Below are 25412 nucleotides of genomic sequence, written 5' to 3' on the forward strand. Positions count from 1 at the left end.
TACTCTGTGTAAACACAGCTTAGTCAGCTAAAAAAGTTCCTAAATTTTGGTGAATGACTGTTGTTGCAGTTGAGTCGCTAAGAGATTTATGGTTGCATCCAGAAGTGCAGAAGTTTTATTTTTATTTTTGCAGAGTATGGTTAGAGCAAACAATATATTGTCATTCAAAATTTTAAATGATACATGTAGATGAAAGAGATTGAATGAAATATCATGACTTTAAGCTTAGGTTTTTTTCTTTTTGTTCTTGACAGAATTGCACACGACAGATGAGTTATTCAATGAACATCTGAAAGTTGGAAATCTGAAAATTCTATTTTTCTGTTTTTACAGTTTCCTGTTCTGATAAATACTGCCATTTTGGCATTCCCCTCCAAATACATAGAATGCCATTCAAACCCACTCAATCATTTTGGGGTTCAGAGGGTTTATTAGTAAATCAAGCGACCCGATAGACACTGTTATGAGCGGATTTGTATTTTGTTCAACTTTGTTGAAATACCTTTTTTTTTTTTTTTTTGAACATTGCTTCATTTTATTTACCAGTGTTGATTTGTTGTGACTCTAGGCATGTCACCAATCAGATGCAGTAGATGGGACATTGCTCAAGACCACACAGTGGTGACCACAGATAGAACACGCCAACTATCACATTTTAAAATTAATCTATTTTACAGAGAATTAGTGTTTAAAAAAAGATGAAATGAAAGAACGATGCAGATAAATGGAAAAATGCTGAATGTCTGATCCAGTTACCAGCCAGGCCAATAATCAGTCAACCCCCTAGTGCTTAAAACTCAAGATATCATCCAGCATTCCCATGGTGTCATGGTTCTGATGCACGTCACTGAAAAACTGATTTGTGCCACCAGATCCAAGTTTACTTTGTTGATTTTCACATTGCTGATCTACGTCCTCAGTCTGCCTGTGGGCCTCCTTTACAGTGTCCATGTGTGGTCCAGTCCTTGAAAGCTACATGACCAACCGGCTTTCTTTACACCTTCAACATCGGTTGGCATTATGAATTTACTAGCAGAGGTAAAGATGCAGCCTGCAGGAACAAAAATCCTTCAGGACTAGGTAGAATATAAAAGCTCTTTGTTCCATTAATGAGTTATTAATGATGGGAAGTAACACCACATCATCCCCGGCTGGCAACTTAAATTTGAGTAAAATGTAATACCGTATTGAGCTCTTCTAGTTAAAGCATAGAGTATTGTGAAAATGCTCCATCATGGGTTGCAAATAGACACATATTTACTTTTATCATTGAAGCTTCCTTTCCTCACTGAGAGCCCTGTGACGGATTGGAGGCCTCTCTCACTGCGATCCTGATCTCGCCCTGCATTTTCATTATGGCTCCACGAGTCACCCCTGGCAGATGCACAAAGTGCCCAGGCAGCTGTCATCGCTGTCCTCTTTCTCTCTATCTCCGTAACTTATTTCTTTTGCTCGCTCGCTCCTTCTCTCTCTTCCACACACTTCTACTGATTTGGGTCCTTGAGGAGACACAAATGCCTCTTCTCCCCCATATAAATGTGATGTATTACTGGAGCCAAGAAGGGGCTGTGTTCTTTTTCCCTCCCCAGAATCCATCATGTTCATTGTCTGTGTGTTCCTACTCTGTGTCTTGCTCGCTCTCGGCGCTTCTCTTTTTCTTACAATTACTCTCCATCCTGGTCTTCCTTTTCTCAAAACACCGAAAGAGAGAGCTAAATATGTGGAGAGTGGTGCGCAGGTGAACCTTTGTCTGGTAGGGAAAAAAAATAAAAAACATCTTGCCGGCGATGTGAGCACACAGACCCTGCCATGTTAAATCTAGCTGCAGCAGGGAGGCACATTCCTGACACCTCCGATAACAATTTCACTACCGGTTTCCAACCCCCTTTGCAGCGTTCAGACAGATTGACTTTCACCACAAGGTTTTGACTTGAGCTAACCTGAGTGCGGACAGGGCCGTGAGGAAAGACGGCAGAATGGGGCCTGAATTGACCAGACAGACGGTGATTATGTTTGATGTTGGCGCGCCACAGGCACCGGTGGACAGATCAACCACAGCCTGATTTGTTTGTGTGCGTGTAGTGGAGAAAGTGTGTTGTGTTCGCGAAGCACAGGGCAGTTAGTTGAATGCGTGTGTGAATGCATACTATGCAACTTGAAGGCAGATGAGGTGGGACTCTGTGTTCTAATTAACCCGTAGAGACCATCTCGAGAAAAGCTGAGAGCTTGGCAGTTTTTTTTTTGTCTTTCTCTTTTGAAGTCGTGGCTGGTCTTTGTCTGTGTGTCGGCTGAGGCTAGGTAGGGCAGATTGCATCTCTTCCACCTCTCTCCCTCTCTCTATTGTCCCTACGGCTGTAGATATGGAAGACATCAGTGGTACTGCTGCGTCAGGCGTCTCCACAAGAAAACAAGGTTGTCGTAATGAAGCGGACTCAGGGCGTGTGTGTGTGTTTGCGCACACACAACACTCATTAAGGAAAACTTTGCGTTGGTGGTCCAGCAGGGACCCGGGACAACAAGGGGGATTGAGGCTTGCTGCAGTAGCATCCTGAACCAAAACTGCTTAGTTCGAATGACTTAAATGAATATGAGATTTTGCTACAATGAGACCAATGGGACAAAGTGATTGTGTTCTAAATGAAGCATTCCAAAGGGTTTGAAGAAGAGCCTGTACCAGAGCTCAGCATATTTTGATTATGTGTATCAGCATCTCTTGGAACAATATTTGGAACAGTCCTCCCAGCAAGCCCAACAGTGCTCCATACATGCAGAAGGCTCGAGTTGTAGGCCCATTCTGTTTCGCATTACTTTTATTTATAGCTAAGCTACATAAATCTCTCTAAAGAGTGTTGCCCTGTGAGTGTTGTCATTGTTTTAGTGCTTACATTGACATGATTCAGCTAGAAGACAGACCCAGGACACTGTGCAGACTTATTTTTATGTTGTTTTAGCAGTGATGCTCATGCCCTGTTGTTAAATCTCCTGCCTGGGTTTGTAAAGTGTTCTCGTGTATATTTGGATTCTCCTCGGGGCAAAAAAACAAATTCTTGCTTACCAGGCATCTCTGTAAACTAGACTCATTGCAAGAACAGTGCATTTTGTCATTGTAATACGGGACGTCTCATTGCAGCTATTCGTATGATGTTCCAGTATTCCCTCGCTGCAGCTGAGAGAAATAAATTTGACAAGAGACCAGCAGTTTGGCTCAGAGAGGATTGGGAGCAGAGAAGTGTAGCTTTCATTCACGTTCCCGTAAGACTGAACAGGTGTGGGAGTTGATTTGTCAATATTCGGTTATGCCTCAGGGACTTTCAGGCTTCAGAAACAGAGAAATCAAATGGAATACTCCCGAAATTAAGAGGTGGAGTTATGGAGAGGGAAATCAATTTGCACTCCCAGAAGCTCTAGGTTCGACTCTGCAAGTCCATGCTTTCCAGCATCTCATGTAAAACTAGTCGCTGTGAATCGGCAGAGGAGAGAAACATGCTAGTAATTGGAATGGCCTAATTATGAGGAGATGAATCAACAATCGGCCCTCAATAATAACCAAAGTGTGCTTTCTGTTGAGCAAGGTCTTTTTTTTGCAGTAATTACCCAACCTTGAAGGAGATTAACACACTCTGATGGGCCTCAGAGTGGGTGAGCGGAAGATGGAAAAGAGAGGGAGTGGAAAAAGAGAGCAAAAGAGGATATGACAACCCCTGTTAAAGATATTTCATGTCACGGGATTCTTCTCCTTTCATCACTGCCCGCCCATTTCCTTCAGTCTTACTCAGCCCTCTTCACAGACCACTGTCTTCCTTTTAATCTCTTCACTGTTCTCACATCTTTACCCTTTTAACTCATTCTCTTGTGTTCTGTCCTCCTTCAACTACTCAATGAATCCCGCTCATGACCCCACTCACCTTAGCTGCTCTGCAGTTTTTGCACCATGCAGGGCAGTTTCTTCAGAGTGAGTCAGGCACCTGCATCATTTGTATTTCATTTTTGAGGGGTAAGAAAAATCCTTCTAAGACATAAAACCCAGGATCTGGCGCTGCCATTCCGTATACTTCACACGTCCATCAACGGCACTTGTCAAAAGCACTTGGAGCGGCGTCGTTCTGACATTGAGCCCGGTGACGTGTCCTTGGCGGAGCCTGATTGAAGTACATAATCTTGTTTCAGCATTCATTTTTTCCCTGTGGTACCTAGAGTTGCCGGTCCAGTCGACTTCACAGTCAGTTTGCCTGAGGGCCTGTTTACAAGTATACACTTACACATGGCCCAGATGAACTGTTTCAGTACTGCAACGCAAATCACAACATTCAAATTTGCTATTATCGACTGACTAACAATGGAAGCAGGTCTGATCATATCGCTACATTGCATTTTTGTGTGTCTTTACTTCACTGCAGTTGCCTCTGGCTGGCTCTCAAGGGTCAAGTGGCTCACCTCACAAGCCAAACATCTCACACAAAAAAAATCCCCACTTGCTTTTTATCTATTATTTCTTACTGTTTTCAGAGACTGTGCAAAAACATCTCCCTGTCCTCCCATCTACCCTGTGTCCTCTCTGCAGTCAGCACATCACACACCTGGCTAAGCAGAAACACACCGGATGAATCAAGATAGCTTTTAGCAAAGCAAATTCGCTTCTGTCTCCGAGTCCAGGCTGTAGGAGGTTTACCTCTAGTGAACTGGTTTCACTCTAAGGACTATCTATGGTCAGCATTGTGCCCCACTCATTTCTGTTAAAGTCTTTGTGGTATTGTATAATTGTATATTTTACCTGGAGGGATTTACATTCAGTGAAATTAGACGAAATGCAGGATTTGTACAATAAAAGACCATTTTCTGTTACTTACGTGGCTTGCAGATTCTCAGTCTTCTGTATATGGACTACATAGAATTACATCCTACAGCCTTGTTTAGTTTCCATGGATGACGGTCCCTTTTCTATTAATGCCATGCTCAGTGCTTTCTTAAGCCCTGAGGCCAGTGAAATGCTTTCAGGGTTGCAATCTTTTCTCTTTTTCTCTTCCCATTTTCTCGGCCCTGTACAGTAAAATTACCTGTGGCAGTCACCAGGCAATATCATGGAAAAATGCTGGGGATTAATATTAAAGTAGCTCATCTATCGAGACTTGAAGAGAAATAAAGTAAATTTAGCTCATTCTGTGGATGATGCTGCCAGTTGTTTCTTAAATGTAGCCAAATCTCTTGGCTGCTTTTACAAATGATCTCCTCTTAACTTCAGTCGTTCTGGGGTTAGTCTTTGCCTGTCCGCACTCTGCAGAGAGATTTTTGGCTAACAAGAAATAATCAGTGTTATTGCTTGTTTCTCATAAATTGCATTAGACTTTGTAAAGAATTGAGATGTAATGGCATAAGCACCTGACTACACCTGTATTTCCATTCTGCTCATCCTTTTCTATCTCTCCGGTGTGATTCTTACTGCTGTCATTGTTGTCTTGAATTTTAACAAATGAAAGCTGTGCAGTGTTGAGCCAGGAACAACGACCACGACATGACCAATCACAGAAAGCGACACTCACTTAACGACCCTTCTCGACACCTGCCTAGACTATTTGAGAGTTAGCAGGAATGGCAGCTGAGGAAGCTGCTTCTCATGCCTGGATGAAAATGAAACACCTCAGTTGTGTTTGAAAGAACTGCAGTGGAAGTTATTCTTAAGGTGCAAAGTGCTGATGTTTTAAGATTTTCTAACCACTTTTAAGGTTCCTCTCTCCCCAATCTAATCATCACAAAAAAGTCTAGTCCAACTTCCTGCCATGGCACTTTTATTATGGTAAAATCGTAGCAGCTGCCGGTCGTCTTGGTGGAAGGAATTCACTTATTTTTAAAGTGTTTCATGTCGCGCCAGAAAGGTTTTCTTTGATTACACATTATACCTGACGACTTTATTTCTTGCCATATGGATTACCATTTTTTTGAAATTGTTTTATGCTTCCCTGCTTTCTTGGGATCTCCTTATGCAACACACTTTCCCCCTGTAGAATGGAAAGGGATAATGAAATAAGAGAAAAGCTTTACCCTGTATAGTGTAATATGTCTTTGCAACTTTGCTGATGTTCTCAGGGTCATGAGCGTGTGCAGCTTGTTTGCATTTTCTCAATTGCTTTTTGGAACGATTTCAGAAGAGTCCGTTGTGAGATTTTGAATAGCAGAACTTTGAATCAAAGAGAAAGGCACATTGTCTGGTCATATAGTGCCAACTCCAGAGAGCTCCCTCATCTTAATTTAATACATTTGAATCGAGGCCAGTGTTGGGTTTATAGTTTGTCTTTCCTATCCTTTGTCTGTCTGCATTTTTCCTCCAGTGAAGTAGCCCAAGCTGAAGACTTTCAGAGAAACATTTTGCTTGCATTGTGCAGCCCATGCATAATGCAGGGACTGTATTTGGAACTGCTGATCCAAGGTAACTAATATCACAACACCAAGCAGTTACTCAGACGTGTTGTGTAAATGACAGGGTTGAAGAATATATTTTCTACATATAAGACAGCACCTGTCTGTCACAGCTTCTTTACACCCATCAGCCATACCAATAAAACCACCTGTCTGTTATTGTTCTCCATCGATCGGTCAGTTCAGAAAACCTCAGAAGGTGTCCTGTGGTGTCAGACACCAAGATTTGAGCAGCAGATCATAATAATTTCAAGAAGGGGCCTCCGTGGATCTGACTTGTTGCACCATCACATCTCATAGATGCTTGCTTGGTTGATAGTTGAGAAATTTGATGGCCATATCAACACCCTAAGCTCTTTGTCGTCTTCCTCAAACCATTTAGCAATTTTTGGAGTGTGGCAGAGATCAGTACCTTGCTGAAAGAGGCCACTGCTATCAGGGCTATCGTTATCATGAAGGGGCTTACATGGCCTGCGGCAATGTTTAAGTAGGTGCTTTGTGTCAAAGTAACATCCACATGTACAACTGAACCCAAAGTTTAACAGTAAAACATTTTCCAGAGCATCACACTGTCTCTACCGGGTTGCCTCCTCCCCATAGTGTATCCTGCTGCCTTTCACAGGACTCGCCATGGGCGCTCTGAACAGTCTGCAGCTATGCAACAAGCTGCAATGAACTGAGTGTTCTCACACCTTTCTATCATAGCCAGTGTTAAGGTTTACAGTAATTTATGCTGCAGTAGTTCTTCTGTGGGACCACAGGCCAGCTTTTGGCTCCCCTCACACATCAGTGAGCCTTCGATGCCCATGACCTTGTTGTCAGTTTAAAGTTTTCCTTCCCTGCACCACTTTTCATAGGTATGAAACACTTCTTACCAGTAACACCCCCCCAAAACCTGCTGCTTTGGAGACGCTGTGACCCATTCATATGTCCATCATTATTAGGTAACTGTCAGTTGTCCAGATCCTTGTACCTTTTTCCCTGCTTCCAGCACATCAACTTCAAGAACTGACTGTTCAATTGCAGCTTAATATATCCCTCCCTTTGACAGGTGCCACTGTAACAAGATAATCATTGTTATTCAGTTCATCCCTGTGGTTTTAATGTTGTGGCTGATCTGTGTATGTGTTGTATCTATTTTCGTCCTTATGAGTGTTGTTTCTCTACTGATGTGATTTCTTTGCTGGATAGTTTGAAACTCATACATATTAATATGTCACAGTGTGCAGAGGCACTTTCAAATACCACAAAACTTAAGGGAGAGTGAAATGGCGTCAGTGGCAGCATTTTGCCTAGTCATCTCAAAGATGGAGGACTGGGAGAATCATTATGTCACTGGAAATTAGCATTTTTTTGCCCTTTAGGAGATGAGTGGCTAAAACCGTGCCAAAAGTCACAGCGCATCATCTGACCCATGGGCCATGTATTGATCTCGCTTGTGTTTCAGATATATTGTCCTAAAGTATTATACTGCCCAGCACAACAGCAATTACTGGTCAAATAACCGCTAAACTCCAAGGCCTCGTCCTCTCTCTGTGTCATGTCTTTGGCTCCAACACGGTGTTGTAGCTGTGAGTCGCAGTGAACAGGTTAGTACATTTTGATGACTCATGGTGCAGCAGTCCTCAGCCTACTGTGGTCAAATCACCTTTTGTTCCTAGGTGTTGATAACTACACGTGTGTGTGCTCTGTTCAAAACAATGCATTTTTACACAGCGCTAAGACAACAAGCGCCATTGATGCTGATTTATGATGAGGATGATTATGTGAATTCTCGGAAGCAGCACTTGAAACTAGAGCACAGTACAGCGCTCTGCAGTACAACATAACTAACAGTATGCTCAGAAAATACTCGCAATTCTGTGAATATGCCTCAAGCACGTTTTGCTGCACCGTGACACCACAGCTGGGTTATTAGCTTGCATCAGTTTAACTAAATTTTTAGTAGTCAATATAGATGCCATGATCTGCTGTGTTTTTACTAAATAAGTTAAAATTGGAATCAAAAGGAGCTCGCTATTACCAATCAGGTGACAAATTAGGCAGCAGAGCAGAAGTAAGGGTTTTTATGATAGCCTATCACCTCTCAGATCAGTGTTTCAGGTTGCATGTCCCACGCTGGAAATCAACACATTCAGTGAAAGAACGTTTGGCCCCTTTTCCAGCGTGTCAATACAAAAGCAAGATGAAGGCTGCAGGGGTTTGCTGGCAAGTGTGAAAGGACAGTGGGATCACAGCAAGGGGACATTATTGCCTGCAGGGTGGTCACAATGGGAGAGGTGACCCGCGCGAGACCTTACATCTCCGGAAAAGATGGAGAGGACAGTACTCTGTTTTTTATGTCCAGCTAATTCCCAGGATTCGGTCTGGGGACTCTGCATTGTGTCTTTGCGTTCATACGCGCACAGTGTCTGCAGCTATGCATTTGTGTGCGACTGCGTGCCATTTCTCTTTCCGTTTGTCTACTACGCCACGCTGTCTGTTTGTGTGCGAGCGTGTGTGAGTTTACTCCTGCCTTCATCTTTCTTCTCAGCACTGTACACACAAAACGAACCACCTACCACACAAAAGCAAAGAGCTGACAGAGGCTTTTTCATATCGCTAAAAGATTACATAATGTGATTCTCAGTGTGCTGTGTACACATCCGCGCACACACACACAACTTGGTTGCAGATGGAGGGAGGCGCCACACGTGCACACACCATACTCTCACTGTCTCTTTCCTGCTTACTCAAACACACTTTGAGCCCGTGCAGACAGACGGTGCACACACATGCACACGCTCTCCGGGGACAAACCCCCCCACCCCCACCCCCCACTTTAGTCCGCAAGCTGGACCCTCAGTGCCCCGAGGCAGAGAGACAGAAAGGCAGAGAAAGAGATCAGTGGACCCAGTGATGTGTGTGTTATTTACACCCCAACTCCCGCTTCCCTCTCTCTTCTCTCTCTGTCTTCATCTTCCTTTTCCCCAGTTCCAAGCTGCAAATTCAGCAGTCTGTCAGCTCCACTCGCAGTCTTGTGAAATCACATACAAACATTCTTTCCATCTTTATCTGCTTCAGTCCTGACACGCAGGCCGCGCACCCGCACACATGGCGGTCACCTGCAAATTAATACTTTTTTTTTTAATGAAGTTAGACACTCTACGGCGTCTCGGCAGTCTCACCTAGCGTTCGCTGAATTATACATTTACGTGAGTTGCAGCATTACACGCTGACTTTGAAAATGTCATCTAAAAAATGCATCCAGCCACAAGGACATAGGCCAGTCCTGAGTAACAAGCGCACTCTCGGATGAAATATTCTACTTGATGAAGCATATAAACAGGAAGTAGGCCTTTTTGTTTAGTGCACAATTCCTTTGTGTCTTGCTGATGTGCCGCTTTGTTGCTGCAGCTGTTAGCACATGGTAGTCAGCGTCCACTTTAGTGTGTTTCCCCTAACTTGCATCCGTGTGCGAGTTTGTCATTATGTATGTGATCCTCCATGTTTGTGTTGGTTTGTATGTCCTTGGCCCGTTGCTTCCCCTCTCCAGTCATGCACAGGATTCTTGCGGGCTCTTAGCAGAGGTCCTCAGGGGCAGGTTTGCGGTTGCCTCTGGTTCATCTGTGCAGAAATAACTCAGGCAGTCTCTCCTACCTCCCTCGCCTCCTCACCCCTTCACTCTGCTCTCAGGATGAAGGTCTGAGTCCATGAGACGAGAGGGGGGCTGAAAAGAGTGAGAGGTGATACGCTGGTAGAGAGCATAATGTGATATGACATAGTGCGTTGTGTTATGGCTGATTAACACATGCTTAACTCCGCCACCCACAATAGGAAAAACACGAACCCGCAGGTCTGTCGTTCTGCATTCCCCCATCCTCTTATATCTTGGGGCTTCCCTCCTTTTTTTTTCTCTCTCTTCTCTGCCCCAATTTCTCCTCCATCTCTGCTGATTAAAGTAAGTGTGAAGGACATGCACTGACTGGAGTTGGGCTAGTGGATTATTTGCTCTCCTTTTTTTTTTTTTTCTGGTGAGGCCCTCCTGGGACACTGTAAGGAGACACTTTTCCACTTGGTTTGCTGAGGACTGGTTGTGGCTGACTGCTTCCTACCTCCACGAGAATGAGTGCATGCAATACAGGCAGTGAGCCTTGAATTTTATCACAGACATATTTGACCTCAGACTGCAGAGCTCTGATTAGTGGGTTGCAGCAAAGGTTATTACCTTGTGCTTGATGCAGTATAATGGCTGTTTACCTAAATGCTGTCATAGCTCGCTAATATTGACCTGAAACTACTTATCACTGAAAACATGCCCTTCGGAAAACCCTTTTTAAATGCCTAATTTAAGGCTTTTTTTCCCCCTCTGCTCATCCTTTTGCACAGTAATTTAGTCAGCATTGGCTTTAAGGTTTTAAGGGATTTGATCGGTTAGACAATAACTTTAATGAGCATGCATGAGAGACAGGCCTGTAACCTGGCAGGGGTTTGTACAGAGAGCCCCGCTATCATGTTTTGGCAATGCCACTTGTGAACATCCACTACAGGCAGAAAGCAGCGATGACATTTTTCCCTGCAGAAGACTGACATTTATGTGTTTTCGGAGTCATCAAACAGAAGTTGCGAAAACATTGAGTCTCACCCTGCTTCAGGTGTCCTCTCTAATCGTCCTTATTTAATCAGGCAAGGAGCAAAACAGGACAGGCCGTTCACAATTGCACTCAAAACAAGACACGTGCAAGTTATAGTCATTTACACACACTTTGACATTTTTTAGGGCCCCTGCTCGGAGCCACACTTAACTCTGTTTAATATGGGTCGCCAGTGAAACACCCCTCCCTTACTTTTTTCCTCCCTGCCTCTCTGCCTCCCTCGCTTTCCTCTGCTGTCTAATGAAATGCTAAATATTTGTTTCTTGAGGGCACCATTTAAATGTTTTCCATGCTGGTTGGGATCTTCAAACCCTGTTCCACTTAATGAGTTCCGGTTTTATTAGTTTCAAGGCGTTAAGACGAGACCTTGTTGACATTTCCCCACTGGCCTGTTGTCACCGTAAAAAGGGTTGTGGCGTTTACTAGCTTCCTTTGACACCTCTGACCTTGGCGAATATACGTTATTATTTGGGATTATTACATCGCTGTGGTGAATATGGCCACTATACATGGGGTCTTTTTGCCTCATTTTGGTTCCGACAGATCAGGCCAGTCTGCTTTTAGCCAGAAATGGAGAGAAGCAGCTTTACTGTATAGCTGCTGTGGATGCCTCATCAGTTCTCTTTATTACCTGCGCTCAGACACAGAGTTCTCTACACATTGTCAGACTGCTCTTGGTTGAGCACCCAATTCTATTCCTAAATGCATTTGCTTATTCTTTTTTTCTATTTGCCTCATGACCGCTTCCCCACCGCCTCTCGTTCTTCTACATTTCTCTCACTTTTCCCCACCTCTTCAACTCCTCCACTGTTCTTTCCTCTCATTCATTTGCTCACGCCTCTGCACCTACACACTATCATCCCCATCTTTCGCTTTCCCATCTCATCCCTAATTCAGCCTCTTTGTCTTTCTGACTCCCTTATTCCCATTCTCCCTTTTTACACTTTCCCAATCTAAGACCCGAATTAGACGTCCTATTTATTATTCTCCCCTTACCTCTCATGCTCTCTAATGCTTTCTCACTGTGAGGAGAATGTAAAATGTATTGATTCATTGTTGCATTTTTTTTTTTAATTCTACTGTCCTCTTCTTTCTAAAGGCACCTGTTTGGTGTTTCCAACAAAGGCACCCAAACTTATATTTGCAGTTTCCTCAGTTTTCGAGGAGAGTCATTTGTCTCGGTGGCAAGCTTCGATATATTCTCCGACTTTGTTGAGTTTCCAGTATGCTGTGTACCTCGTGCACAAAACGTACTGGAAACTGAGCTGAGCCACATTTCTGCCAACTATAACTGTCAGCTCTCAAACGATATCTACGAGACTCTAAAAAAAAAATTCCCAGAGACTTTCACACTGTCCCACAAAATATGTTGTTGCGCCTGTTGTTGAGTTGTAAACTGCAAGTGCACTGCGGATTCCATTTGCTGGTTTGTGGTATGAATTCAACATGTTTGTTATCCCCTAAAAAAAACCTGCCCGCCTTCTTATAGAAAATGGATGAGACCTTCTTTATTGGTTGTCAACCTTGTAGTATGGTGGCACCGAGAGAGGGAAGAATAGATGGATGAATGCATGAAAGATGTTGGATAGGGAGGAAGATTGAGGGCACAGAGGAATATGGACTGTCATGGTTAATGATCATTGTGTTCAGAAACGTAGTTAGCTTTATCGTTCATCTTTTGATAGATTTGTTGCTATCGCTTGCAAGTGCAGTCATCAAATAAGGCTGACATGTGGGCAAAGTTAGCTATAAGGTCGTGGAATTAGATGCTGCATGCTTTTATTTAAATACTGTATATCCTTCCTAATGTTCTTTACTTGTAAGTGTGAGCTAACTGGTTTTGGAGCCAACTTCATGTGAGTTTCCTGCTAGCTGTGAAAGGATTTCACCTTGAGTAGAGTTTACATGTCCTCTCTTTCCCTTTTTTCTGACATGCAGCGTACAATCGCGCTTTGGTCTTCAGTCTGACCTGAGTGCGTGAGTTGGTGTGAAAGTTCATTTTGGAGACTCCAGATTTCCCAGCTAGCACACCGAGATCTTTTGTTTACTCACATTCACGCCTACATGGTCTCACCTCACCTTTGTGGGTCCGATCCTGCTGCTCACTTCTGCATGCCCTCCGTTTGTTTCTGACGCTCACGCCAACAAACCCACACACTACTTGTATATGTTTCCACACACTGATCTGTTGTTTTTGCTGTGCTTGAGTAATACTGTCTGCATGGCCACTGCTTTTGAAGATATTACACCCTCATGTTTGAATATGAAGTTGTCCCAGTATTATCTGAAGCCATCCTCTGCCAACAAAGTACTCAAATTTCCTTCCTTATATTGCCATTTCATTAGTGTTATGAACTAAACATAATCCTAACTAGATTAAGACACTAATGATCTAATTCGATTGCCCATGTAATTTGATAAGTTTGATTTAAACTTTTTTCTTTATTGTTTTGCATTTTGTGTTTTAAATGCAGTGAAGGTCCAAGAACATCTTTTCTAATCTGTACACAGTCATCATTTTCATAGCTTTAACACACAGCATGTATGCTGCCTTTTGTGAGTTTTCTGTATTTGCTTTTGTCTCTAGCTCCTTCAGACATGCACTTGTTTCCTGCTGGCAACTGAAAGTTGTCATGCCTAAATGAGCACCTGACTCACATTTTCTAGAAAGGTTTCGACGGGAATAATGACTAGGTCAGACCTAGTCGTATTCATCCAGATTGCTTTCAACACAAAGTCTGACCTGCATGCTGGTAATTTAGTAGATCGTCATTTGGGGAAAACTTTTTATACATTTCAGCACCAATATGGTCCAAAAACATCACAGAGAGCCCCAAAGACAACATTTTTTCGTCCGTTACAAACGGAAATATCCATAATAATAGAGATTTATCGCGATGAAGACAGACTATAGCAGGTCATAATAATGAGACCCACCAATAATCAACTTAATCTGGTTTTTGACAAAACATTAGCAGGAGCTGAGTTTAGTTTTTTTGCTTCCAGTTGGTTGAGTTTCTCCTGAGTTTATTAAATACCTGCAGCATCAGACAGCACCAGGATCCATACAAGCATCTCTAAGGTGACAGTAACATGCATTTACACATGTCGTACAACAGCAGCTCCGTTAATTAGTTATGATATAATATAAATGCACAGACAAGAATCTGTCAGGATTCCACCGGGAGTCACGCCGTGTACTTCCTTTATTTCAGTCAGGTGAGCTGTCACAGTCACGGTTTATAAGCTGCAGTTAAATCACTTGTTACAGAGCTGATTTAAATGTAATCTTCCTTTTGTTTATTAGAGCATTATTATGCATTATATCACTTGCTGTTCTGTCCAATCTTGTGTGACAAATATCGCGTGCCTACTGTGACACTCACTGTCACGGTATGTCTGAGTAAAGCAGTGGGGAATGTTATGTTAAAAGTGACCTATCTCTGAATGACAGGCCGCTGTCACTATAACAGAATGATGAGTCCACCAATTTTCTGTATCCCATGTCTGAAAAGGGCTTCTGACTGACCCTTAGGGGCATAACTGGCCTATTCCACCTCCTCAGTCAAACTAAGAGGAAGTGGAAGGGTTGATTAGCAGGGCATGCAAGTCACCTGAAATGACTCCGTCCCTGCCCTGCTCTCTTGCCTCTTATTCACCCGCATGACACATTTTTTTGTGGAGATCCACGTTCAAGAGAATTTTTGATGAATTCTTAAGTGTTCCCTTGTCATTTAGGTCAGTCCACTTTTACTGCGTTCCGTCCCCTGGCTTGCTAGCCTGCAGAAAACACTCTAGATCTAGAGAATGGGACCACTCTGCTAGTTTTCGGAGTGTGTTTTTGTGCATTTTACAGAGTCTGTCTTTTCTCTCTCTCTCTCTCTCTCTCTCTCTCTCTCTCTCTCTCTCTCTCTCTCTCTCTCTCTCTCTCTCTCGCCTTAGGGAGAGACAGTTACATAAACAGGCTCTCGTCATCCCCACACTTCCGATTCCCGCTGTTGTACCAGTCTCTTTTCATATCCCCCTTCTTCTTTTTTTTTTCTCGATTTGTCTCTCTTTTTCCCATATGTACGGCATAATATGTCTTTATTGCTTGCCCTTCCTGCTTTTTTCTGCCACTTCCTCAGTGTGTCAGTGTGGGTCTCCCCAAAACATTTTGTATGGGATACAGAATATAGCTATGCAGCTGTGAAGACACCTCAAACAACTGAATCAATGTAATGGAATTGCTCCGTATATTATCTGAATCTCAACACGGAATAAAAAAATGTTTCACTTGAAGTTGTTTGTGTTCTGCACCACTACATCCTCTCCTCTTCGTACTAGATCTTAGGTACTTTTCCCCAAGCTTCCCAGATGACCTAAGTGCTGTGGTAGAGGAAGTAGCGTGGTGTTTTGAAAATTAAAATGTATTTTGGTCTATCACCATTACTGTATTTCCAAAAAAAAGCACCAGAAGTTTGTAACTCTGGCAAAAAAAGTGAAAAGTAGCCTTAAAACTTAGCAAAACTCTGCTGTCTGTAGGGAGGACGGCTGCTCAGTGGGTGTCGTCACTCCCCAATTAAGTTTGCTACTGCACTGTGACAAATTGATGGATCCGTCACGCAACTTGTTAGTTAAGTCCAGTGAGAAGCGTCCGTCTCAGTGGTCTAACTCCTTCGAACCCTGAATGGAAATACAAATCTTTCTCTCCACAGCATTAAAGAACTATCACAAAAGGTTTATCCGTTCATTCTAGCAAGTCTTCCAATACTACAGAAAGCCCTGGTATGTGCCACAATGGAACATGTTAAGCATTGCCTATTCATCCACTTAGTATTCTGCTGCTAATTTTCACTGTAAGCCATCAGGCCGAACCACTCAGCTTCTTTTTTTCCCTCCATCTCCATCAGTGCAATCAAGGAATTAACCACAGAATCCATCTGACCCATCTCCTAATTACTTGATGAGAATTTGACTTTGTCAATGTGAGAAGAAGGGCACAAAAATAAATAAAATCCGGAAATGTCTTCAGTGCACCATGTCTATAGGTATTGTTTTATGATTTAATGTCTATTTTTCGCCACATTAGTTTGAATATGTGCTCTGGCACATGCAGATGACATCTCCAGCTTTCAAACCTACACAAATACTGATTATCTGACTTTTTTCTTTAAGTGGGAAAAACAGCTATTTAAGGAGCAACATCAGACCTGTGATTCATTCGACAATATATGAGATGTAGAAAGTGATTCATAGACTTCAAGGGGCTCTGCCTCTGATGTCATAATATTGCATTTTATCCTGCCCTTAGTCCTCTCCCCATCCCCCTTTGTATTTCTCTTTTCCTTCCAGTCCTTTCTCCTGTCTTCGCTTTCCACCGCTGTTCATCACCTCTGCCGGATCCATATTACCCTCTCTGTCAGTCTCTGCGATCCTGCATCTCTTCCAGTCTCTTAATCCCCACCAGCGACGATCAGGAGTCCTCCACGGAGAAAAAATACACGAGGAGGAACGATGATGCCACTCTGTGTGAATCTAGTTGTCATGGCAACACTTTGGCAAACCGGGACAGAGCGGCCTTTTAATTAAAAAGTTGATTAATTACCTTTTAATTGCATACTTATACATTGTAACATTGAGGTAGTCCTTTTTCTTAATCACTCTGCTTTATACTTACTCTTTTCTTCCTCATTTTCTTCCTGTTGTTCCTTTAAGCTCTTCAATAATTTCCTGTGATCAGGCAGGGAGCGTGCTCTTACGGACAATAATCCGGTTGAGCTGATAAACTTATCGTAAGGGGGAAGGTTGAAAGAAACAACAGAGGGCAGAAAAGGACATGGGTGGGCTAAAATGCTCTGCAGTCATTGCTAATTTCAGCTCACCTTTACTCTGCATGCTGCCAGGGAGGTTTGCATTTTCAGAAGGAGACTGAACTTCACCAATTTGGTCTCAAGGTCATTAGAAAAGACTGAAAACATTTGAAGGACAAGTGGGGTTTGAAACTGGCATCTGCTTTTTGAATCAATTGGATTCTCTTCACACCCAACATGGTTTAGCATTCAAGCATCAATAAGGCAATAGCAACAATGCTTTCAAATAAACATCACAGAGATCAACATGGTCTGCTGCACAAATTGACTATTTCACCACTGGAACTGACGGTTGCATTTAATTAAATGTGACCTATTATATTTAATGCAAATATATAAAGTAGAAAAATGTTGCTCGCAAAATGAGTAATGGTAACAAGCACAGGTCTGATTCCTGTCGTAGTTTTGTATATTCAGTAGGTAACATAACAAATCGAGGGGAAAGGCTTGCATTGTCTAGATTTAGAAATCAGTCGCTTCCAAATCACCTCCATTCTTGACTCTGCCCTTTACTCATCCAAAGTTGCGAATATGTGTTTTCTGTCCTTGTTTGTGCCTGTTTGTTCCTTTTAGCCCTCCATGTGTCAGCTCTGTAACCCTGCTGCTGCAGCCTAATAGGGTGATTGTGCAGATGATGGCTGACCTAAATAGAACAGATGCATCTCTTCTTCAGCAGCACCTCATTTTTATATCACGATAAACAATCAGACTAAGTGTTTTGTCTTTGCTACAACACAAGTATTTACTCTCTTCTCTCCCTCTTTATCCAAACCTTTGAAGATCGTGCGTCTGCGTCGTATGCCCTCACGATTACAGCTTCTTGGCTTTAATTGCGTGCTTATTCCCCGACGTGGCTTTTGTTTGCTCTGATCTCGCTCGGCTTGATCATCTTTGAACGGTCGGGATAGACACAGCCGCTGCTCCAGTTTAAAAAAAACAGCCCACTTGACATAAGGCTCCATATGCTAGAGTGACTACCTCCAGGGACGATGTGTGCGTGTGTGTGTGGGGAGAGTGTGTTTCTGCGTGTGTCATCCTTGAGCAATGCCTGGTTCATTCCCTCAGCTGTCTGGTTTTCCGTGCCAGCTGAGTAGGGTGGCACCCATGACTACGGCAGCACAGGTGTGGGTTTTTCAGCGCCCACAGATCGCCCTGATTACATATGCACCCACACGCTCTGTTGCTGTGGTAACGCCATGCCCCCCTCTGGTTCACACGCTCATATCACCAATCTCTGTCAGGTGCAAGTTAGCGCTTGTTGCTAATAGTACTTTGTCAGCGGACTGACAGACCTTCTCCCACTGCGTACCCAAACACACACACACACACACACACACACACACACTCACACACACACACACACACACACACACACACACACACACACACACACACACACACACACACACACACACACACACACACACACACGTCTAAGTGGATCAATTTGTGTCAATTTAAAAAGTGTAACAAGTTGCCACCATGATAGCCTTAGGTTGTTTCCAAACCCTTCACTGCTATGTGTGTCTGTGTACGTGTGTGTGTGTGTGTGTGTTGCAGCATAAGTGGGGGTCATATTAGCCGTGTAAGCCGGGGTTGAGTAGCCTCGCCGCCTGCCTGCTGCCTCTTTGATGGGAGAACATCTGTTGGCTGTGATATGAAGCTCGGGAGTATCTCTTTCTCTCTCCTGCTCCCTCTCTCCTTCACTTGCTCTTCCGTTTCTGTTATGAATTCCCCAGCTGCTCGGCTCCCTCCCTTCACCTAAAAACCCTGTCCCACACCACCTGTGCAGTTTTAATGCATAATTTATCTGCTAAGTAACCACATCCCAGAGACTCTTCCCTGCATCTTTCTCCTGCTTTTCGCTCGCTGCCCTCGGTGCGGTTTGGTTCGAGATGCGGAAGCCGACACCTATTTACTAATATTCTTATTTAAGCAGATTAGGATTGATTGAGTGGTGGGCCGTGTTTGCATGTGTTGAAGTCCAGAGACAGTGTCGTGTCAGCTTGAACCCCTGTAACCTTCTGCGGTGTGTGTTCTGTGTTTTCGTCGTATAACCTGTCGGCTCAGATAGACTTGTTTTTTTTCTGAATTCAGTCGTCGTCGTGGCCACACAGAAACATCTTCTGCTGTGTCAACACCAAAGTTGAAAAGCCATTTAATTATTTTAAAGGGTTAAGTGTTACAGAAAGAATTACACAATGCTGTATAACAACTTTAGTACACCAAAACTGTAATATTTTGACATATTTTTATTATCAAGCAGTCAAATATATGATTGAGTTACAGATTTTATTGATCATCTTTGAAGTTTGATCGTAGGTGCTTTTTTTTTTTTGCCTGCTTAAAGCCGTTGTGTTTTACTTTGTTTAACATATCCTATTCAGAATTTGTCTTTCTCTGTCATGGTGCTTTATGTGGTTTATTGTATTGTTGCTGCTTTATACGTTATCGTGACAAACCCAAACTTGATGTACTGGTGTTGCATGATTTCAGTCTTACAGCTTGTCAGATATGCCTGTTTGTAGCTGACATTGTTTATCGTGCCCACTTTTGTGGCCTTGCAGTCATATCGTATTAGCCTACTGTGACAAGAGCGATGTTGCTACCACATTGTAGCTCAACCTGCACCAATTTCTCCCAAGGCCACAGCAGTCTTATACATGTGTTTGAATACGCTTATCCCAGTATGTATGGTTTGTGATGCACGACTACCACGCTTTATGTGTGAATATGTGGACAACAGGAAAGAAATCATGAGGAATCGGGCATACAAAGCCTCTCTCCTCTAAATCATTACAGCTGCGGCCCCTCTTACTTAGACTGCCATGGCAAGGTGAGCCATCAGGGTTAATGTACCATCAACAACCCCTCTTAAACTTGGAGGCAGGCTTTTTATGGGCTAGGTTGTGCATTGGGTTAATGTCTTTTCACTTTAGTGTACAAGAGCGATGGGGCCATTCCGACACCTGTCAGTCAACTCGCTGTCCAATCAAGATCAGTGAAGACGTTTTTCACACTGAGGTTGAATTGGAGGTTGTCAAAAGGAACTGTAGTGGCCTCAAGCCTGTTGTGTCACATACATTTTCATCATTACACCTCAAATGTACTCTAAACAGTCGATAAATCAAAGTGGGGGAACCTGGTAACGCACCTGTCAGTCTCTTAAGCTGTGTTGTACCTTCTTCTGCTATGAGGATTACCTGACACCAACCTCTCATCTCGTTAGTTTCTGACACTGAGTCACATTGGTTTAAAATCCGAAAGGAACATTTGCACTTATCCACTTACATGTACATTAGTTTTGAGATGGCCACACGGAGAATTATTTTTTTATTTTACAAGGTGTGATTTTCTCACTGACAGCCTCACATAACATCATTTAGTAAAGAATAACAACACTACCTGCACTTAATACAACCGGCTCTCGGCCTTTAACGTTTCACATGCCTATCAAGATAAATGTGTAAATATTCACTGATAATGACACAAAGTAACAAGTCTGCAATTTGTTGTCACCACTGCCTGTGTGTAACATCTTTCTGTTGCTTTTTCATTCCTGTGGATAATGATTTAATGCTTGAATCTCTTAGCACTACAATAGTTGGGTCACAATAAATAGATATGTTTAGGGCTTTTTCCCCTGTGTTTGGCTGCAGTAGTAATAGCTGATGCATGATGGTTGATCAAAAAGTTCTGAGACTAGGCAAATTAAAATCAGAAACCAAACCTGATTTAAATTTGGCGATTTAGTGCCTTGTATAGTCATGAAGTGCTCCCAGTGCTTCTACAGTGTTTGTGTAGCTCATTGAAAGTTCACTTGTGTAAAAATGTCAGGCTTCTTAACTGTGACAAAATAGTGACCATTCTACATTGATGTTTAAGAGGAGGAACCTGCAGGGTGGCTACCTACTGAGAAGGACGGGTGTGGAATGATGGTTGTTGTGGCCAAAAGTCCTGCGTATACTTGTCGTGCTGTGATTGAGTGACCATGGCATTAAAAGTCTTTTGCACCGAATGTTCTCCCTCATATACCTGAGAATGTTCAAGTAAAACTCTTTGGCTCTTGGCGGATTAAATCCTGGTACAGAACCACATCAACGCTGATGAAAAGGCAGAGCTTTTCTGGTGCTCCTGATCCAGTGAATCTTGTTTAGATTTGGAAACTGTGGACTCTCCCACTGTGAAAACTGCCATTTCTCCTCTTGGTGGTAGCTGTAGTCTGGCCTTTTGTAACCAAAAATGATCTTTTACCTGACAGTTGGCACAACCAGCGCTGCTGATTGGCACAGTATTGTATAATTTTTCTCTGCTCCAGTAAGAGAAATTACAAAATTTTGAAATTGCAAATGTCCATGCACTAGTGGTTCCAATAATACATCTATCACAGGTCCCACTGTTGATGGCGCACTGTAGAGACTCTCTGTTAATGTCATATCTAAGATGGGGATACAGAACTCTCGCTTTAGAAATATTTTGGGTTCAGATCTGATGATACAGGTGACCCACCTAACAAAACAATGCTGTGTGAGCTATTTGCTCAAGGAAAGTTCCATCAAAAGTGGGTAACACACCTATCTGGAAATGTCCAGGGTGGTGCCAACATTAACAGGATCAGCACCCTAATCAGCCTTTTCAGATTTCCCCTGTGTGAAAAACAGCTTTGATACTTCTCCTTTCAAAATCTTCATACTTTAAGTTTTTTTTAAAAATACAAATATTGTCTACTGCGGTATTATATTGGAAAGAGTCTGCAACAGATTTCTTTGTTAGATTGTACAACCAACTCTAAAGGCACATTTACCAGACATTGCACATTGAGTCCTTGCAGGGATGAGTAAAAGCATGACCTAATGTCACCCGTTCACACTAAAATATGGAGATTAAACATCATTATAAAGGTCATCTGTTAAAAGTGCATAATATGCACTACATACATACTGTAGATACACTTGAAAAATCAGTTCATACGGCTTTAAGAGGAGGTAGTGTACTTGTCTTAGATGTGATGTGCCTCTCGGTGAAGCAGCTGTCTATCTTGTTGATCATTCTCTGACTCTAATGGCTTAGTCAATACAGACAACATCATGGAGGAACAGGAAATCCAGGGTCGTCCACCTTTCTCCCACACAAACCTGTCCCACTCATTAACATGACACCATTGCAGATTTCTAATGAGCTCTTCCTCACTTTGTATGCCACTCAAATTCCTCCCTAGACCTAATTTACAGCGATAACTTTTGGACATAATATTGTGAAGGACATTCTGAATGCTAAAATAGAAAGTAAATAGAGAGTTTTAAGGCAGCATCTTTGGGTGAGATTTTTGCAGATGGTTCTACATCTAGTAGCAGAGGCATGGGATTTAAGGCAGTGTTTCACTTTTCATTTTAATATACCTCCTTCCAGTGCTTCTCTCTGATACTCTGGTTGTTGTTTTATAAGTAAGGCTCACCCACCTCCCATTTGAAGAGAATAGAATTAATCCTAAGTAAATGGAATACCTTTTTATTCTGATATCTAACTTTCAGTTTGACGTGAACGTCTTGGGGAGAAAAGGGGGCACAAGTGAACATGGAGAGAACGAAAAAGAAAAACGTGCTCTCGGTTGAATTAATGAACCATTTTTTTCTAAAGGGGTTTCATCAAGGAGGTAATAGGGACTAAATTGATTCACAAAGTGCACTTTTATGAATAACATGCTCCTATTGATTTCAATTGTTCACCAAGTGTGACTGGTTAATGAATTAACAATGGAACTATGTAGAACCCATGTAGGAAGACAGACCACTCTATATTATCTCGCTCATAGTGCTCCATACCTGAGTTACTTAGCGACAGCTGCATTGTTTCAGAACTGCACAAGATTTTGAGGGTCGCGCTGCGTTGTCCACTGAGGTGCGTGTGTGAATCGGAGGGCTGTGACTTGTGCGCTGCAGCTGTCAAGTGCTTCCTACTGTATGTGTGAGCGCAGTACGTGATGATACTCGGCAGTTTGACATGTGCACACGTTATTTTCAAGCAGAAGTCTATCGAGAGTGTAGCAAATGAATCATAAAAGGGGTTTAATGCTCCTAATTTCACAGCGGAGCAAAAACAAAACACTGCTTCTCAAATCGGAGAAAACTTTGTAGAGTTTCGATTCCAAATGATTTGCATTTAAATCCAAAGCATTGAAGATATGTATCTGTTTACTTGTTAAGGTTGTTACAAATTTTGTTTGTTAGCAGTTGGAGGTTTAAAGCAAATGCTCAGTTTCTTTTTTCTTAACTTTGTGTTCGCATTTCTGTGTCCTTAAAAAAAGAAAAGCATAGGCTGTACTGACGGAACTTGAGCACTTGCCTGCTAACAAAGTGTGCACTTGGGGTAGCACTGGTGATTTTTGTCTCAGCAGACTGTACACACACACACTACTACAATTGACACACTGCCACATTTAATCAGTGTTCAAAGCAGCCCTCACACCCGTGTTCTGGCACTACGTGTGTGTTCAGTCATCCATCTGTCCGTGTATTCATCCACCTGTGCTCGAATGTGTGAATCTACGAATGTAGCACCATCGCTGAGACTTTCTCCACAGTGAGCTCTTCATCAAATTAGAACTAGTTAGATAAATCGGCGCTAAGCTAATCAGCAGACCTCTTAACCAGCTGAAGCAGAGCTGCACTCGCTGTTAAAGAGCTTCTCTTCAGTCAGTGAGATATCTGGTGTGCCAAGATGGGAAAATGACGCTTCTACGCCGCTACAACAACTTAGCGATGACCAGGTGACTTTTTTTCAGGGTTGTACATTTTTTTAATCCATCAGTTAGAGGTTAAACTTGTTTTAGGAACCAATTAAAGTCCCTCTCAGATTAGTGATTTAACCCCTGACGTCCCTCCCTTTCTCCATTCCCTGCAGCTCGGCACACCAGCTCACCTACAACTCTGCTCAAGCACTGTAAAACTACTGTGTGCTACACAATTCCATTTTATTATATTGAATCCGATCACACGTTTGAACTGGAAATAGATTCTGAAAAAGAATGATACAGAAAGCTCCATTCTGCAAACTGTCAGGATCGGTTCCTTATGTTTGTCACATCTGAAGCCCTGAAAGTCTAAATCCTTGTCATTGCTTCAGTGTAAAAAATGACAGCCTGTTTTTGCTCATGGTGCATCTTTTAGCATACTAAAAGCACCATACAAACATACTAACTGGGTAAAAAGCTGGATTTTCACATGACTATCTTTAAATTTACAAAAGCAAGTTGTCATGTCTAAACTGTAAACAAAATACAATGAGATGATAGAGCTGGATTGGAACTGTACGATTATTCAGGTGTAGCAAGAAAAAAAGAAAGAAGGGCAACATAGGATTATTAGAATTCAAGTTACATGAAATAAGAAAACAGAAATGACAGGCAGAACAGACGTAATCTCTACCACACATGCTTTAATGCCTCCTCCAGCCTTTTTCTTTCTCCATGTGATTGTGATAGCCACTATGAGCAGCATGAGAGCAACCTTTCCCCATCACCACATTACCCCACTAGACTCACTTGTCACTCACTTGGGTGTTAGTGTGTCTTGTCATTCAAGAAATGTGAAGGTCAGCCTAACCTGCCATCTTCTCTCAGCTTGGTCTCCATTATTCGGACTTGTTGTCCTTTCAACCCGAGCTTAATGGCCTGCTGCTTTTTTTTTTTCTCCCTCCTTCCCTTTCCCCCCTTATTTCTATCTCCCTCTTCTCCTCCCTTCTTTCGCTCTCTCTCTTATTGTCTCTGGCAGCTTGGTGGCTCTAGCGTCTGGCTGCAGTTGCAGAGCAGCAGCAGCAGACGCAGCAGTCACATACCTGCATTCAAGTGGAACAAACAGGATGGTTGGCTGCTCACGGAAGGTCATCAGCCTTGGGCACAGTGTGTGCGTGCGTGCACAAATTTATTTGTGCTTAAAAAAGAACTGGGGCTCCGTGGTGTTTCTAATGGTGCACTCAGACACAATGCAAAGCAAGTTTTCATCTTGTTGTAATCATACTGATCACTGGAGGCTTTTAGCAGTCTTGACCACAAATAATAAATAGAACACACACGTCCTTTTACCCTGTTTTACACACACGAGGCAGCAAAGAGGAAAAGAGGCAGCCGGATATTAGTCCTCTTTAGGGGAAACCTGCTACAGAAGTTGGCACAAGCATCAGAGGTGTGAAGATATAAGCTGGGAATACAGCTGGAGGGGGAAAAAGTTTGCCTTTCTGTTAACCGCCTGAACCCCAAGCAGTTTCTGAGAATTTTTTTTCTTCTTTTTTCCTTAACATGGGCTCATTTTTCACTCCAATATAAAGTCCTATAAAAACATTACAACCACGACTACAAATAGACATGACTCAAACATGTCTACCATGCGCTATAACAAAATTGCGATGCCCATCCATCCATCATCTCTACACCACTTAATCCTCATTAGGGTTGTGTGGGGGCTGGATTCTATCCCAGCTGACTTAGGGTGAAGGCAAGAGACACCCTGGACAGGACACC

The 25412-nt window shown here is 42.7% G+C and overlaps 1 protein-coding gene across 1 annotated transcript in view; it reads left to right on the forward strand.

The window, feature by feature from the left end:
• The window catches only part of snd1 (staphylococcal nuclease and tudor domain containing 1), a 213992-nt gene that overhangs the window by 132768 nt on the left and 55812 nt on the right, over positions 1–25412 (forward strand). The window lies entirely within an intron of this gene.

This window comes from Acanthochromis polyacanthus, chromosome 1 (assembly GCF_021347895.1).
Source record: "Acanthochromis polyacanthus isolate Apoly-LR-REF ecotype Palm Island chromosome 1, KAUST_Apoly_ChrSc, whole genome shotgun sequence".
In the NCBI taxonomy this organism is placed as follows: Eukaryota; Metazoa; Chordata; class Actinopteri; family Pomacentridae; genus Acanthochromis; species Acanthochromis polyacanthus.